Source organism: Silene latifolia, chromosome Y (assembly GCF_048544455.1).
Source record: "Silene latifolia isolate original U9 population chromosome Y, ASM4854445v1, whole genome shotgun sequence".
Taxonomy (NCBI): Eukaryota; Viridiplantae; Streptophyta; class Magnoliopsida; order Caryophyllales; family Caryophyllaceae; genus Silene; species Silene latifolia.
Window position 1 is genome coordinate 221,637,033 of NC_133538.1, and position 17,885 is coordinate 221,654,917.

At 38.9% G+C, this 17,885-nt stretch overlaps 1 non-coding gene across 1 annotated transcript; it reads left to right on the forward strand.

Moving 5' to 3' along the window:
* The first annotated feature begins 8,869 nt into the window (after nt 1-8,869).
* On the forward strand, nt 8,870-8,976 carry LOC141636278 (small nucleolar RNA R71). The gene has a single exon (XR_012540899.1). It is a non-coding gene; the product is annotated as a small nucleolar RNA R71 (small nucleolar RNA).
* The last annotated feature ends 8,909 nt before the right edge of the window (nt 8,977-17,885 follow it).

The window sequence follows — 17,885 nt, forward strand, 5'->3', positions numbered from 1 at the left end:
ATTGGTTTTTGTCCTATGTCCTGCCGTGAAAGGAGGCCAAAGGACATCTTCTGAATCATGATGATCTGTATTGGGCAAAGATAGATAGGGCATAGAAGAATTATCCACCCACGTTGGGTAACTATATCTCAAGTCCACTCGAGGACTTGTGACTATAAATGCGTGGCCACGCTCGGATGTAATCCGTGGGAGATTTTTCCGGGCAAGAAGTCACACTCTTGATCAAGAAAACCACTCGCGATATGTTCATGTGCAAGTGCGACCTGAAAGACACCTTGCATTGAGTGGGAGATTAAAATGGATAAGAGAATTGGTAGTGCACACCTTGTGTCGGACAAGTGGGAGATTGTTGGAGTTAGTGTCCTCCACAATAGTGTGCTTACATAATAAATCTCATTAAAGGAATATCATCAGGATATTTATTATTTGATCCTCGTCAGTTGATTAACGTAAATCAATAATGGTTGGTTGACTAGAGTTTGACGTTATTGTCGTGAGACGGCGGTGATCAACTGACCCCTTTCGGTCACACCTAAAGGAACGAACCCCAATTGACAACTAATTAATTGTATGAGATACAATTTATTTAGTCCCTTGATTTATAGACTAAAAGGTTAGTCGATTATTTTTAGAGAGATTTCGAGTTACGAACTCGTGGCGCGGCAGTTATTATTTAATTATGCGATAATTAAATAATAAATTTTATGAGACGGGTTTTAGTTAATTAATTGTTAATTCACTAAAATTGTACTAATTGATTAATGTGATTAATATTAGTACGTAAATATTATATGTAGCGGTACACACATATTTACGGAGTGTTTTGAACAAAATTTAATCTGGAAGCATTTAAATATAAAACGATATTTAAATAAAATTTACACGTATTTGTGCGACAAATATTCGAACAAAAATGGACCCGTAAATGGGGCATTGGACCGTGTAAAATAGAATGTAGTGGATGATTATAAACATAATCATTTCACTTTCCTTTATTTTCTTCCATAAGTTATCTTTTGTTCCTTTTGCATGTGATAAAGGATTGGACAAAAATAAGAAAATCCACTCCCTCACTCCACCCCCTCTCACCCAACCACTCCCTCCATATAGACTACACTCACTTGCACACTTTTGCATGTGAGTTAAATTTGTTGGCGTTTCTCTCTAAAATTAATAATATCATTTTACTAAGTTGTTAGTAAACAAAAAATAAATATTAAGTGTATTAGTATTTTTTACATATTATCAAGGGTAGATTTAACAAATATCTAGTTAGTATTTGTTAGATTAATGGGTGCTTTGTTCTTGGGTGCTACTTTAAGGAGACTTTCTCTTTGAAGGTTTTTACTAGGAGGATCATCCATTTTTATTCAGCTCAAGAACAATCAAGATAGGAGATCTTGATTGTGCCTATTTTTACCATCAAAATAAATGTGAAGAAATTGTTTTTCCTTAATCTTTATTATTATGCTTTTATATTAGCATCCATGTTACATAGATCACATAAACACAAATTATGAGATAATTTGATTTTTAATTAGAGAGTCTAATTAGGATCTATGATCTTTCACTAAGGACAGGCTACTTCTGGCCAACCCTAAGAGCTGACTGCCTAGCTTACAGCTCAAAGCGTATCTTCGGGGATCGCTATTCCCTCAAGGCGGGCGTTAGCGTCTCCGGCAACGTTGGTATCAGGCGTCACCGTATGGACTCGTGGCAGATCGGACTGATGGAGATCATGACGGTGTTAGGTTACAAGCGTACCTCACACGCATGGAATGTTCTTGGTCGGTCCGCTTTGAGCTTAGATTTCGGTTACTTGTCGTTAGGGGCATCTAGAGCAAAACAATATTTATAACTTCACAAATAACTCTACTACTAGTAAAGAGGCAAGTAAAGGTCGGATCCCAAGGGACGGGTATTGATGCAGGATTTTCGATTGCAAGTTGTGGTGTCTAGGGGTGTCACAATTTGGGTTGAGATAAGAATATCACTAAACTAAATAACAATTAAAGTAAACAAGCAAGATGACTAAAATTAGATGTAAACAATTGATTAAAAGCACTAGGGTGTCATGGGTTCATAGGGGATTCATGGGAATTAATCATACAAACGTATTTTCAAATTATAAGCAAGCAATTATTATTGTGATAGGATCGAGTTTGTTTATATCTTACAATCCTAGGAAGGCTTGGGTCCCGGAGCCGAATCGATTAGATTGTACAACACCTACAAGTCGACTTAATCCTTCCTACTCAACTATATGCATGGTCTAATGAGACTCGAGTTGGTTTATGTCTTACAAGTCTCATTGAAAAGGTAAGTGATGGGTAAAAAATGCAAGGATTCATAGGCTCGCATTTCATCAAACATAACATGTGCATAAGTTGAGATCACAAGCAGCAAGCAAATAAATTATGAAAACATATTAAATTAAGCATGAATCATCCCCCATGTTGGTTTCCCCTTATTACCCATTAACCCTAGTTATGGAAACTACTCACTCATTATCAAGTTTAACATGTTAACAAGGTTGTCAATCATATTATCAAAGCAAAACATGATGAATAAATGAAGATGATTAACAATAATTAAAAAGGGATTAAGAGAGTTATACCTAATGATGATTCCAAAATAATAATGCAAAGAATAATAGAAGTACTTGATGATTGATGGAAGGTTGTCAATCTCCCAATAAACCCAAATAATCTCCAATTTTCCAAAATAAAAGATGAACAAAAGAGAAATTAAGGAAATTAGATTTGTATTAATATTTGATTAGAAGTTGATTACAAGATTAAAGAGAGATTAGAATAGTATAAACTACACTAAAGATTTAAAAGAAGAACATGATAATCTAATTAGACTAATGGGGTATTTATAGTGGGGATTAGGTGTACAAATTAGGGTTACTAAGGGCTTAAATGACGATTAAGTCCTTGAGGAATCGCTCCTCTCAAGAAAAGATGCGGGTCTCCTTTTAGCTAGTCTTCCAAAAATATGCGCATCTCAAATGAAGAAAGAAGAGGACGTGCCCCTCTGGAGTACAATCCGAGCGTCCAAGGGTCGGGACAGGCGGATTGGGGAGCTGCTGGACGAGCGGCTTGGTGGCTTGGACGAGCGTCCTGGGGAGCTGTTGGACGGGCGTCCCGATGGTTGGGACGAGCGGATTCTTGCTCAGCTTCCTTTTCTTCTTTTCTTCTTCGAACAATCCTCCGGTATTTTGTCGGGGATGCAAGGATCTTCTTCATCATTGCCCATCTACTACATTATCTACAAATGCCTTCTAGTCTTGTCTTCTCTTTGATGCTTGGTCATTAGATTCGATCAATTTAGCTCTATTTTGCCATGAAAATGAAAGGTTTGCACTCCTCTCCTACCAAGGAAACAAAACCTCAAATAATATGCAAAACAAAGGACTAAAGATAGTAAATGACCCAAACATGCAGTAAAAAGCATAGGAACGAGGCTAATTCGGGGACTAAATATGCTCAAATATTGATCACATCAAATATCCCCAAACCGAACCTGTGCTCCTCCCGAGTAAAGAGGTGACATAACTAGGACCCTTATTTAAATTGTCCTACTAATATAGCCGATATGAGACAATTAGCGAGTCTCACTCCGCCCCTTCAACTCACAACAAGACAACCATAAGGTAGGATGCCTTCTTGCAAGGCAAGGTGGGGCTTGCCAAAATGACGACATATCCAATCATTAAAGCACACAAAATAAAGTAATGGATGCATATACAAAAAGAATAGCCACTTCCTCATCTAAGTGGCGGAAATTATCTAAAGGGGAAGTAATTCAAGGGTACACACTCCTTCATAGATATGGTTTCTTCAAACTATTAAGCCTAGACGGATACCAATAAATCACCTCTAAGTTGTGTCAAGCTAGGGTACATTTGTCCTCAATCGTTAAATGCTTTTGTCAAGAATAGACTCCCTATGGTGTTAGAAACACTGCAGGATCGCGGAATTCCCCTAGACAAGAAAAAGGGACGTCCCCTCTCTACAATGCACAAAAATGGATACGATGGATAAAGGGATCAATAGTATTTGAGTTTCATGCATTTGACATTTGAGAACACTTTCTTGCCATTTATTTTGATGTTTGGCATTTTAATACTTGACAACTTTTCGATTTTTGCATTTTCTTTTGAACATTTTCAAAGTCACCCCAATTAGTAACGAGGGTGCCTTATATTTGAAGCATAGGAGTTTTTCTTTTTGTTACTCCTCTTTTCTTTTGGTATATTTTTTGATATATTTGCAAACATTTTGACTTTTCATTTCATTTCTTGAACTCAAATTTTGAAATTTTTTTGTGCCCATTCCCTTTGATGAAAAATGTATGGTAGAACATGGATGAATGATGGTTGCATGGTTTCAAGGGTCACCTTGGAATAAACGGTAGCCAAGGAGTTATCATACCACAAGGTACTCTTGACTAGGCCTTAATCCATGGGTCAAAGGATACTAGCATGACACATCATAGGGTGTTTTACAAATATTCTAACAAGCAAAGTCTTAAGAAGAAAAAGCATCTACTAGGGCCTATATACACTTGTCAAGCTTCCCAAATAGACGGTTTCACAAAATGTTTTCCTAAATACAACTATATGGCATGATGCAACTAACATATATATCCTAATGCATATGCTTCTACCAACTAATATGCCAAATAATTTAAATGCATGTCCTAAATTCACATTGTTTATACCGCATCAATCAAAATAAAGCCACATAGTCATTAACATAAAGAGGAAAAAATAGATTGGAAAGATCATACCATACAGTCTTCAATATCCTCATGTCTCCGATGTGGCGTAGTCAATCATTGTGAACAAGGATGAACAAACACAATATATACAAAACAATATATACAAAACTATACTACAAAGGAGATGAACTTGTTTTTGGATTTTCAATTTTTCATTTTTTTTTTGGATTTTTCGAAATTTTTTGATTTTTTTGGATTTTGAATAAAAGTCAAGTTAGAATTTCCCATCCCCACACTAGTATGGGCATTGTCTTCAATGGCCAATACGATAGGAAATTATGCAATGAGTATGCATGATTTCTAAACTAAATGCAAACTATATTAAGCTACACTACATGATGCATGTGTTTTTGTTATGGCGGAGAGCATAATTTAAATTAGCTCCCAATGTATATTCAAGAACTTCCCCAAACCAAAATAGACATTATTTCTAACGTCATGAATTTCGGGGGAGTTTATGCACATGGAATGCAATGCATAAAACTAAAGATTGTAGTTTTGGATTTTATAAATTGGGAGCAAAGATAAAGAACACCTTAATGAAGCCAAGGTGTTCGTCCTCCAAAGTAGCTAGGACTCCACAAAATAACTGATCAAGATAAAATAAAAACAAGAGAAGTAGACAAACCATAAGGGAGGTGTAGGAATGTAGGAGCCTCCAAAGTTTTCTAATCCTAACCCATTGTACCATAATCATCATCATCATCTCTTGAGGCATCATAAACCTCCATAGATGTGGAATCATGTCAACTCTCACTTTCACTTGCTTGTTCTTCCTCACTTTCCTCTTCTTGAGCTTCTTATTCTTGAACCTCTTCTTCTTGAACCTCCAACCTTGCCTCATGGACTACCAAAGCCTTTGATAATTCATTTGCTTGAAGTGCTAGTTGCTTTTTAGAAAGTGTCTTCTTTGGGAGTGCCTTGTTACCTCCTTTAGTTCTTGTCATTCTCCTTTGCTTGATTACACCAATGAAAGATTGAAATCTTCAATTTTTAGTTATACCCAAATCGATTTAGGTTGAATGAATGTTGCTTTGTATCCTAAAAATCGACTCAATGGTTGAAGATTTTGGTGTTTGAATCACTTGTTGTTGCAAAAGGAGTGATTAATTTTTGTTTTGGATTTGATTTGGTTGAGGAAATTTGATTTTTTTGATGGAGAGGATGAGGGTTTTTGGGGTTTTTGGGTATGTATGTATGTTGAAGAAATGAGAATAAATGGGAGAAAAAGAGTTTAAATCAACCGTTATATTTGAAAGTGCAGCAGAGGACGAGCGGACCAGGCATCGGAACGGGCGGTTTCATTAATGTTTGGCTCAGGAAAAGACGCCACAGGACGAGCGTCTTGCTTCTAAGACGAGCAGATTCCTTGGGTAGGGACGAGCGTCTTTCTAGATGGACGCTCGGATTCCTTTACAGAGAAAATCCCAGATTTTTTCTATTAAAAAGACGAGCGTCTTTTGTGAAGGACGACCGTCCAGAATAAGACTAGCGGATTCTCAGCTGAAACGCTCGGATTCTTTGACAGACCAGTTTTTTTGTATTCTGCAGCTCTACCAGATGAGCGTCTGGTGACTTTAGATGCTCGGGTTCTTCAGGACAAGCGGATTGTCCATTTGGATGCTCGGATTCCTCCTTGACCACACGGATTCAGGTCCATCCGTGGGTACATCATAACCCGTGTCATTTTCATTCTTCAATTCTCGTGTTCTTCATTGTAGGGCCACTACAAAGGCATGAATAGCCTAGGCAATTATTATCCCCACACTAAGGTAAAGCACTACACATCAATAAAATCATAAGTCCCTCCCTCACTTCTCTCAAAATGATAAATATCTTGATCAAGGCACAAAAATATAAACCCAAAAATGACAAAAATGCAATGTAATAATTGAAATGCAAGTTAGGGAGTTAGAATATTTTCAAATGGTGGTTTAGGGAGGACTCCACCAAAATCTTATCCAATGTGAGATGTCAAGGGGGCATGTTCAAGGTATTGTTGATGTTGCTCAACACTTTGAAGAAGTAGTTGAAAGCTTGCTCATTATCATGATAAAGGTCCTGAATAGATTTTTGCACTTGTTGTTCTCCATGATGGTTTTGGTTCATAGCATTACCAATATAGGGATTGAATATCGCTTCGAACTCATCATCCCAAAGACCGCAAACTTCATCGCCTTGATCATTAAAAATTTCTTGAGTTGATAGAGACAACTCTCCTTCTTTCTTGTCTTGGCCAATGAGGCCATCTTCTTCACTTGTCACCAGTGATCTTTTCAAGATCTCATTGTTGCTATTTCCTTGCTCTTTTGATGGAGCATCATCCACTTTCTTTTTCCATTGAAATTCCAACTTCTTCCTATCATCCTTTCGGCTATAGTGATCAACCATAAAACACGGCTCATGCAATCGGGGAGCTCTCATGGTCTTGTCAAGATTGAAAGTGATGGTTTCATCTCCCACTTCATGGGTGAGTTCTCCATTATTCACATCGATCACCGCTCCCGCAGTGTGCAAGAAAGGTCTTCCTAAGATAATAGGAATGTTGGAGTCTTCTTCCATGTCAACAATAACAAAATCCACCGGGATGAAGAATTTTCCAATTCTCACGGGAACATCTTCCCATACCCCTAAAGGTGTCTTTGTTGATCTATCCGCCATTGGAAACGTGATATTGGTACATTTGAGTTCTCCCATTCCTAGCCTCTTGCTAACCGAATATGGCATGACACTAACACTTTCCCCAAGGTCACATAAAGCTTTGTTGATTGTAGTGTCACCAATAGTGCATGGAATGGAGAAGCTTCCCGGATCCTTGAGTTTTGGAGGTGAACTCCCTTGGAGGATGGCACTACTCACCTTAGTGAAGACAATAGTCTCAAGCTTTCGGATTTATTTCTTCTTCGTAAGGATGTCCTTCATGTACTTTGCATAGGCAGGAACGTGATTGATCAATTCCGTGAAAGGAATCGAGACTTCTAAATTCTTCACAATTTCCATGAATTTTCCAAGTTGGTCATCAAACTTAGGCTTAGCTTGACGACTCGGGAATGGAAGTCTAATCACGATGGGCTCCTTCTCTTTGGCCTTTTCTTCACTTTTCTTTGAAACTTCTTGATTGGTGGGTTCTTCTTCCCTAGAGTTTTGCACAACTCTTTCCTTATCATTAGCTTCCACAACTTCATCCTCAACTTGCTTCTTTGGTCCTTCATATCTCGTACCACTCCTCAAGTGGATGACACTAACCGTTTCATGTCTTGGGGGATTACTTTGAGGTGGTAATTGCCCCTTTTGAAGATGCTAGTTGGGTTAAATTAGTTTCCAACATTTTTGTGTGGGCTAGGATGTTGTTGATGGTAATGTCTTTTGCTTGGCTATTTTTTGCATTTGAGTGAAAATTTCTTGATGATTCTTTTGCATTTGGAGTACCGCTTTTTGAACATCAAAACCTTGGTCATTTTGTTGATTGTATGGAGTTTGATTTTGATAACCTTGGTTTTGGTTGAAAAAGGGTCTTTGATTTTGGTTTCTCATGGGAGGTGGGGTGTATGTTGGTTGAGGGTTTTGAACATTTTAGCATTTGTATGAGAGATTTGGGTTGAATTTGGTGTTTTCATTGTAATAGTTGGAATAAGGGGTATCACTTTTGTATGCTTGAAAAGCATTTACTTGCTCATTCGTTCCCCTACATTCACTTTGGTCGTGTCCCAAAGTTCCACAATTCTCACATATCCCACTTGGGATTGATGAAGATTCCACCATGGCATTAACATGATGCTTTGGTGATTTTGAGGCTTCTTCAAGCTTAGCCATAGCCTTCTCAAACTTCAAGTTTATAGTATCAATATGAGCACTAAGTTGAGCACCCAATTGAGTAATAGAGTCTACTTCATGCTTTCCTCCTCTAGTAGCCTAGCGAGGTCTACTATATTGTAAATTATGGACTGCCATTTCCTCAATCTTGTTCCAAGTTTGATTGTCGTCAACTTCGGTGAACATACCATTTGATCTCATGTTGAGAATGTTTCTTGAGTCTTCATAAAGACCATTCCAAAATTGTTGTACCAAGAACCACTCTCTAAGTCCATGATGAGGACATGAGCGACAAATTCCTTTGAATCGCTCCCAAGCTTCATACAAAGATTCTTCATCCCTTTGCTTAAAACCCGTGATTTGAGCTCTCAGCATGTTAGTCTTTTCCGGAGGGTTGAATTTATTGTAGAAAGCTAGAGCCAACTTCTTCCAAGAGTCAATTCCAAGAGTAGCCTTATCAAGGCTCTTCAACCATTTTTTTGCGGTGCCAATTAGAGAAAAAGGAAATAAGACCCATCAAATTTGGTCTTGAGTCACTCCAGTTTGTGAAATCGCAACACAATAGTGTGGGGTAATATCCGTATAAGACCCTTTAAATTTAGGACTATAACGTAAATTTAACATGTGAAATATGGTCATAAACGAAATACAACAATGAAACGATAAAGATAAAGAATCAACCTCGGGTCCTTTGATGCACGGCGTAAAGAACAGAAATCAACAGAGATTCCCTCCTAATTGTTGCACCCAAGACCGTCCGAGAAATGCCCTTGTGCTAGAACGTGTTCTCCGATTGCCTTGCAATATAGGGAGAACTTGATGTGAGTTTTTCTCGAGATGTGAGATCTCGGTTTCAGAGAAAACTTAATCTCCAAAAACCCTAATTCTTTTTCACTAATGATGATAAGGTTAAACAAGAGGAGGAACTCTCCTTTTGTTCTCCCCATCTCGGTTTGGCCGAGTGGATCAAGGAGGGAATGGGCTTCCATTTTCTCCTTACGTTCAACTCGTGGTCCGAGGCTAAAATGTATACGACGCGGTATATATTATAAACTGTCATCGGTTATCGGATATTAAAACATCAACTAATAACATGGATTAGTTGAATTATTAATACATGTCCGACAAAGACAATATTGTATAATTATATTCAATATACATTTAATTAAATATAAAACGCTTATATTCAATTTTACGAATTAACCGTTTAATTCGTCTTAGCCATTATTATTTAATCCGTATTAAATAACATATCTCAACATCACATTTTGACTAAATATTAGTCAAATAACTCACTAATCTGGTTAGTCAAAATTGGCATCTACATATTTGTATTTTCATACTGTCACGTCTCTCAAACGTATCCTATAGGTGTGACTTTTAGGGACCAGTTGATCACCGCCATCTGTATGACAATAACGTCAAACTTATCTAGCAAGCCAACCGTTATTGATAAACGTGGATCAACTGATAATAATACCAAAAGTATGCCCTTTGATCCTTTTAGAGGTTTATAAGTCCTTGCACTAACTGTTAAGGACACCAACCCCAAAAAGCTCCCACTTGTCCGTACAAGTGTATGTGCAATGACGTTATCCGCACTAACCGGAGGACACAAGCTCCAACAAACTCCCACTTGTCCGTACAAGTGTATGTGCGATAACCGATTCTCATATTCATTTAAAATTTCTCCCACTCAATGTAAAACAATTTGCAGATCCGGATCCGCAAAGGTCGTATTTACAATCGATCTGTATCTAGAGTGGTTTCCCCGACTAGAGAGTAACTTAAGTGATAAAACGAATCCGTATCCGAGCATGGCCATGCATTTCGATTCTGACTCCTCGAGTGGCCCCGAGAAATATCCAAGACGATAAAGGCTGAATATTTCCTTCAACTCGACTCCTTCCGATCTAAGCACAACATGAAATGACCAAGAAAAAATCTACTTGGCCCCCTGTTACGGATGACCGTGAGAAAGAAACCAAAGTCACCCAAAATCCGCCTTAGTCTCAAGAGACAGTCGATAGTCAAAAGAATCGACTCTTAGGATCACCATGGAAGTCCTATCCACGACCGGGCACCGAATGTTATAAAACATTTAGGACTCCACGTCGATGTCACAATTGTGTCCTACGAGATATCCGTATAAATCGCCTCTGTGATTGGTCAGTCAACCGGTTGACTTATGGCTCGTTGAACCCACCATCAACCAACGTCACAAAATAATTGCCGAGTTATCAGCTCATGTGGGCAATTAAGGAAAAAAATATAATGTTCGTTCATTCACTTTGTGGTGTTCAAAAATTGTCGTACAATTCCACATGAAAAAACAAAATATGTATAAAATATCAAAACGATGATGTCGTATAGAGTACAAAAGGGAATGAATCTAATCCATAAAAGAGTACTACAACTTAGGAACACGTTTAATTCCCATGGAATTTACATGCCCTTCATGCTTATCTTGTCGTAATGCTTTAGTGAGAGGATCTGCTATGTTATCATCTGTAGCAATCTTTTCTATCACTACTTCCTTTTGCTCCACGTAATCTCGGATTAGATGAGCTTTCCGTTGTACATGTCTAGACTTGTTGCTAGACTTTGGCTCCTTAGCTTGGAAGATGGCACCATTATTGTCGCAATAGATGGTGATCGGGTCATTCGAACTAGGCACAACAGATAGCCCATGTAAGAATTGACGCATCCATATCGCTTCCTTTGTAGCTTCAGACGCGGCATAGTACTCGGACTCAGTCGTAGAATCTGCTGTAACAGTTTGTTTGAACTCTTCCACTGATGCAGCGCCATTAAGAGTAAAAACGAATCCAGATCGAGATTTCGAGTCATCACGATCCGTTTGGAAGCTAGCATCACAGAACAGGTTCGGTTGCGCATAGCTTTTGATCGCCTCCATAAGTCAATGCCCAATCTTTAGTCCTCCGTAGGTACTTAAGAATGTTCTTGACAGCCAGCCAATGTGATTCACCTGGATGCTGTTGGAATCGACTTGTCATACTCAATGCATATGCCACGTCCGGACGTGTGCATATCATGGCATACATGATTGATCCTATAGCCGAAGCATAAGGAATCCGTGTCATGCGCTCTTTCTCTTCCGGTGTCTCGGTGCCTCGAGATTTGCTCAAATGCACCCCCGGAGCCATAGGAAGAAACCCCTTCTTGGAGTTAGTCATCTTTGAATCTCTCTAGGACTTTGTCTATGTAAGACTCCTGACTGAGAGATAACATTCGTCGTGATCTATCTCGATAGATACGGATGCCTAGAATTCTTTGCGCCTCTCCCAGATCTTTCATCTGGAAATGGTTTTTCAACCATACTTTCACCGAAGTTAAGAGAGGTATGTCATTCCCAATCAGGAGTATGTCGTCAACATACAATATTAGGAAAACAATCTTGCACCCACTCGACTTGATATATAAACATGGTTACTCGACCGATCGAGTAAATCCATTTTCTTTAAACGCTTAAGTTTGCATACTTTCTTAGGATGTTGTGGATCGATGAAACCTTCGGGTTGTACCATGTACAACTCTTCCTCCAAAAAGCCGTTTAAGAAGGCGGTTTTCACATCCATTTGCCAAATTTCATAGTCATGAAACGCGGCGATCGCTAAGATAATCCGAATGGAACGCAGCATGACTACGGGTGCAAAAATTTCATCGTAGTGCAAACCTGGCACTTGGGTGAAACCTTTAGCAACTAGTCGTGCTTTATAGATATCTTGTTGACCTTCCAAAGAATGTTTTATCTTGTAAAGCAATTTGCATTGAAGGGGACGAACCTTAGCAGGTAAGTCAACAAGATCCCATACGTTGTTCTCATACATAGAGTCCATCTCGGATTGCATGGCCTCAAGCCATAGCTTTGAGTCGGAATTAGTCATGGCACCTTTATAGGTTGCGGGTTCACTACTCGTTAAGAGTAGAACGTCATCTATGTCATGTTGCTCGACCATACCAATGTATCTGTCTGGAGGAATAGAGACTCTTCCTGACCTCCTAGGTTCCTCAGGAATATTCACCGCAGCCGGGATTTAAGGAATAGGTTCCTCCAATGGTTGCTCGGTATTTGGTTTTGGAATCTCCGACAGGTCGAAGGTTCTATCACTCTTTGCATTCTCGAGAAATTCCTTCTCTAAGAATGTCGCACTAGCCGCAACAAAAACACGTTGTTCGGTTGGCGAATAGAAGTAATAACCAAGTGTTCCTTTAGGATAACCTATAAAGTATGTCTTGACCGATCGCGGGCCGAGCTTATCCTCGTGTCTCCATTTGACATAAGCCTCGCAGCCCCAAACCCGTATAAAGGACAAGTTAGGGACTGTTCCCTTCCATAGTTCATATGGAGTCTTGTCACATGACTTTAGACGGACTTGGTTAAGTATTAGAGCGGCCGACAAAAAGAGCATAACCCCACAATGAGTCGAGGCAACACGGTGTGACTCATCATGGATCGAACCATATCAAGTAGTGTTCGATTTCTCCGTTCGGACACACCATTTAATTGAGGTGTTCGGTGGAGTTAACGTAGGGCAATCCCACAGTCTTTAAGGTGTTGATCAAACTCGTGAGAAAGATACTCGCCACCACGATCCGAACGCAGTGTTTTAATATTCCTACCTAATAGGTTCGCACCCTATTTCGGTATTCCTTGAATTTCTCAAAGGATTCACTTTTGTGCTTCATTAAGTAGACATATCCATATCTACTTAAATCGTCCGTGAAAGTGATGAAATACCTATAGCCTTCTCGTGCGGTGATTGACATAGGTCCACATACATCCGTGTGTATGAGTCCTAATAGGTCAGCAGCGCGCATTCCAACACCTTTGAAGGAAATTCGAGTCATCTTACCGATGAGACATGATTCACACGTGCCAAATGATTGAAAATCAAAGGCCGAGATAGCTCCATGTTTAATGAGTTGTTTTACGCGTTTCTCATTAATGTGTCCCATACGGCAGTGCCATAGATACGTCTGATCTTTGTCACCAACCTTTAACCTTTTATTCATGACGTGTAATATTTCGGTTGTCTGATCTAAAACATAAATTCCATTCATGGAGACGAGACCTCGCCATAAATCATATCGTGTAATGAGAAAATGCAAGTATTATTCTCTATTACAAATGAAAAACCAAGTTTGTCAAGTGCGGAAACAGAAATAATGTTTTTAGAAAGACTGGGTACATAATAGCAATCATATAATGATAACTCAAATCCGCTAGGAAGCTGGATCACATATGTTCCCTTCGAGACGGCAGCCACTCTTGCTCCATTCCCGACACGCAGGTCAACCTCACCCTTTACGAGAGGTTCGAGATTTCGGAGGCCCTGCACATGATTACACAGATGAGAACCACAACCAGTATCAAGTACCCAAGTTCCGTAACTTGCGTGGTTAATCTCAATCATATGAATAAAAGTAGAAGAAGAAGACATACCAACAGGTTTAACGCGACCTGCTTTTATGTCCTCATGATAAACAGGACATGTGCGCCTCCAATGCCCGATCTTGTGGCGGTGATGGCATTCCATGTTTTCGGTTTTGCTCTTTGTCGCGCCAGATGAGGTGCTCGACTCACCAGTCCACTCTTACCCGAACCCGACTTCTTGAACTTCGCCTTACCACTCGCTAGGTTTGCCGAGCTTTGCCCTTACCCTTTCCCTTGTTTGTCACAACGAGAACATCCTGTTTCATGCTCCCACTGAACTTCATATCCTTCTCGGTTTGTACGAGGAGGGAGTGCAATTCATGGGGAGTTTTCTTCAAATCATTCATATAGTAATTCGCTCTAAATTGCGAATAACCATCGTGGAGTGAGTGAAGTATGCGGTCGATCACAATGTTCTCGCTGATCTTACAATCAAAGGTCTCGACTTTTCGACATTCTCAATCATGCGAGAATGTGTGGGCTAACTGGTTGGCCCTTCGGAGTCTCGCATCAAAGAAGCGAGTGGTATGCTCATAGGTCACGATTCTCGGTGCTTTCGAGAATTCCTTGGTGAGCGTGGTGAAAATCTTGTTCGCACCATGGGCTATGAAGCGTTTCTGCAAATTGGGTTCCATTGCAAAAATGAGTACGTTTTTAATCGCACCCGCTTCCATACAGAAATCATTAAACTTGGTGATTTTTCAGCTCTAGCCGTGGGACCTGGGTTTGCCGGGATGGGCTCCAATAGATATTTGAGCTTCCGTCGCCAGCCGGCGAGATTCCGTAATGCCGCCTCCCGGTCGCGAAGTTTGATCCATCATTCTTGATCGAGTAGACCGATTCATCCGATTCATGAAGATCCGGCCAGGACTCACGGTCCAATGTGGCACTTGGCATTGGGTTATCGTAGAACCACCATTTGATATTAGCGAGTTTAAAAGTTCGTGATCTACATCGAAAAAGAAAGAAAAACAAAAACGAAATAAGCAACTCATCGAGGTGATTTAAGTCTATTTAAAAAAATTCGTTTTAACGTGTAGACTCTCGCACTTGCATAATTGATCTCCCTCAAGAATGATACAAGTGATCCCAAGACTCAATTTCTGTAAACTGATAAGCCAACTGTTTAGCTAATTCTTTCGTAAGAACTCTTGGTCGATAGATTTCTGTAAATCCTATCTATAGTCCACCATAATCACAGGATCGTACGAGTGATCATAGTGTTGAGATAAAATAGGTCAATCGGTTCCAACTTACCCGACGTAGAAGGGGTCATATTATGCCTACCGACGAAGAAGGGACTCATTGGAGTTTGACCTATAAAGACTGTTCTCAATTTTTGTTTATACGAGGAAGATCCCATCAACTAAATTATAATTCATATTAAGTGAACGAATAACTAGCGTCTGCGTGAATGAATAAATTTGGGTGATGGCTTAAAAATCGTGTGACATGAGAATGTCAATGAAAACTAACTCGTGACCTCTATATGTGTCAGTTTTCATGCAATAATTAGGTGGTTTGGTTTTTAGGCGGAAAATGATGCACACTATCGTTACGATAAAATAAAAATTGAATGCAATAAGTAAGTAAAAATTCCTAGTGTGGCCTATCCTAGTAAAATAAAACATAAAACAACTTTGGAATCCACCGTTGGACCCGACAAGCTTGTCTTGATGTTCCATCTTGATCCATGTAGCGGGAGTGAGCATCCGATCTTCATCTTTGGTCTTCTCAAAAATTACAATTTAAAATTACAAATATAAACCTATTTACATTCTAATTAAAACTGTAATTACAAGTGAAAAATCCAAAACGGAGATACGAGATCTCAAAATACAACCAAGACCGTGTTCCATCATTACGGTAACACGTTCTACTAAAGCCACACTAAGTTACAACTGTTTGCAAAATAAATAAATAAATACGTAATAAAAAGCATTCAAAAACATTCATAATTAACGATAAATAAAATGCATCAACTAAAAACAAATTCATTCGTGACATAATTCCGTAATTATGTGAAATTCATCCAAACCACCTTTTAATGATTAAAATTCATGTGATAAAACAGCTTCTATCAATTTAATTTTAATCCAATACAGTCCGTTACTTTAAATACGCTTTAAAATAACTTAATGGTACGTGTGTGAACCGTTTCACAATCATAGCGAGTGTACAATATCCGTATAAAGTACAAATTAGGGCCAAAAGAAAATTTAAAGCAAAAAGAATAAATTTTCAAAGCTGCCAAAACAAAATCCCTCGATCCAGGGACATAAGTGCTCGATCGAGGAACAAGAGGGCTCGATCGAATGAGGCTGCCATTCGATCGAGGGGCTTGCCAATCAGGAAGTACTCGATCGACAGTACTGGAGGTCGATCGAGAGCTTTAATCAGCAAATCTGCTCGATCGAGTACGAGGACTTCTCGATCGAGCGGTGGGGTTTTAACAGGGTCGATCGAAATCGCAAGGACTCGATCGAACAAAAACAAGACAGAAAAAGCTCTCGATCGAGTAGAAATCCATTCGATCGAGACCAAACAAGTTATGAAAACTTAAAACCCTCGTGAAAACAGTTTTGACGAAACAAAACAACTTCAATTTAGATCAAAACGGCATCAAAACAATTTAACAATTTGATAAAACTTGACATATTGTTATAATCTCCGTATAAAACAACAATATGCATGAAAACAAATCGAAAACAAGATGATATAACCGTGTAAAACATGTCACGGTTTCAAAAAAAATTGCAACAGCCAAAAAAATTCCTGCCGAGAGGATAAAAACGCTGCTGCCGCACGAATTTCAAGACAAAAACTACCGTTTCAAAATCGTTTTATGAAAAATCACAATGAAAATTTACGTGGCCTCGCTCTGATACCACTTGTGGGGTAATATCCGTATAAGACCCTTTAAATTTAGGACTATAACGTAAATTTAACATGTGAAATATGGTCATAAACGAAATATAACAATGAAACGATAAAGATAAAGAATCAACCTCGGGTCCTTTGATGCACGGCGTAAAGAACAGAAATCAACAGAGATTCCCTCCTAATTGTTGCACCCAAGACCGTCCGAGAAATGCCCTTGTGCTAGAACGTGTTCTCCGATTGCCTTGCAATATAGGGAGAACTTGATGTGAGTTTTTCTCGAGATGTGAGATCTCGGTTTCAGAGAAAACTTAATCTCCAAAAACCCTAATTCTTTTTCACTAATGATGATAAGGTTAAACAAGAGGAGGAACTCTCCTTTTGTTCTCCTAATCTCGGTTTGGCCGAGTGGATCAAGGAGGGAATGGGCTTCCATTTTCTCCTTACGTTCAACTCGTGGTCCGAGGCTAAAATGTATACGACGCGGTATATATTATAAACTGTCATCGGTTATCGGATATTAAAACATCAACTAATAACACGGATTAGTTGAATTATTAATACATGTCCGACAAAGACAATATTGTATAATTATATTCAATATACATTTAATTAAATATAAAACGCTTATATTCAATTTTACGAATTAACCGTTTAATTCGTCTTAGCCATTATTATTTAATCCGTATTAAATAACATATCTCAACATCACATTTTGACTAAATATTAGTCAAATAACTCAGACTAACTGGTTAGTCAAAATTGGCATCTACATGATTTGTATTTTCATCTTTGTCACGTCTCTCAAACGTATCCTATAGGTGTGACTTTTAGGGACCAGTTGATCACCGCCATCTGTATGACAATAACGTCAAACTTATCTAGCAAGCCAACCGTTATTGATAAACGTGGATCAACTGATAATAATACCAAAAGTATGCCCTTT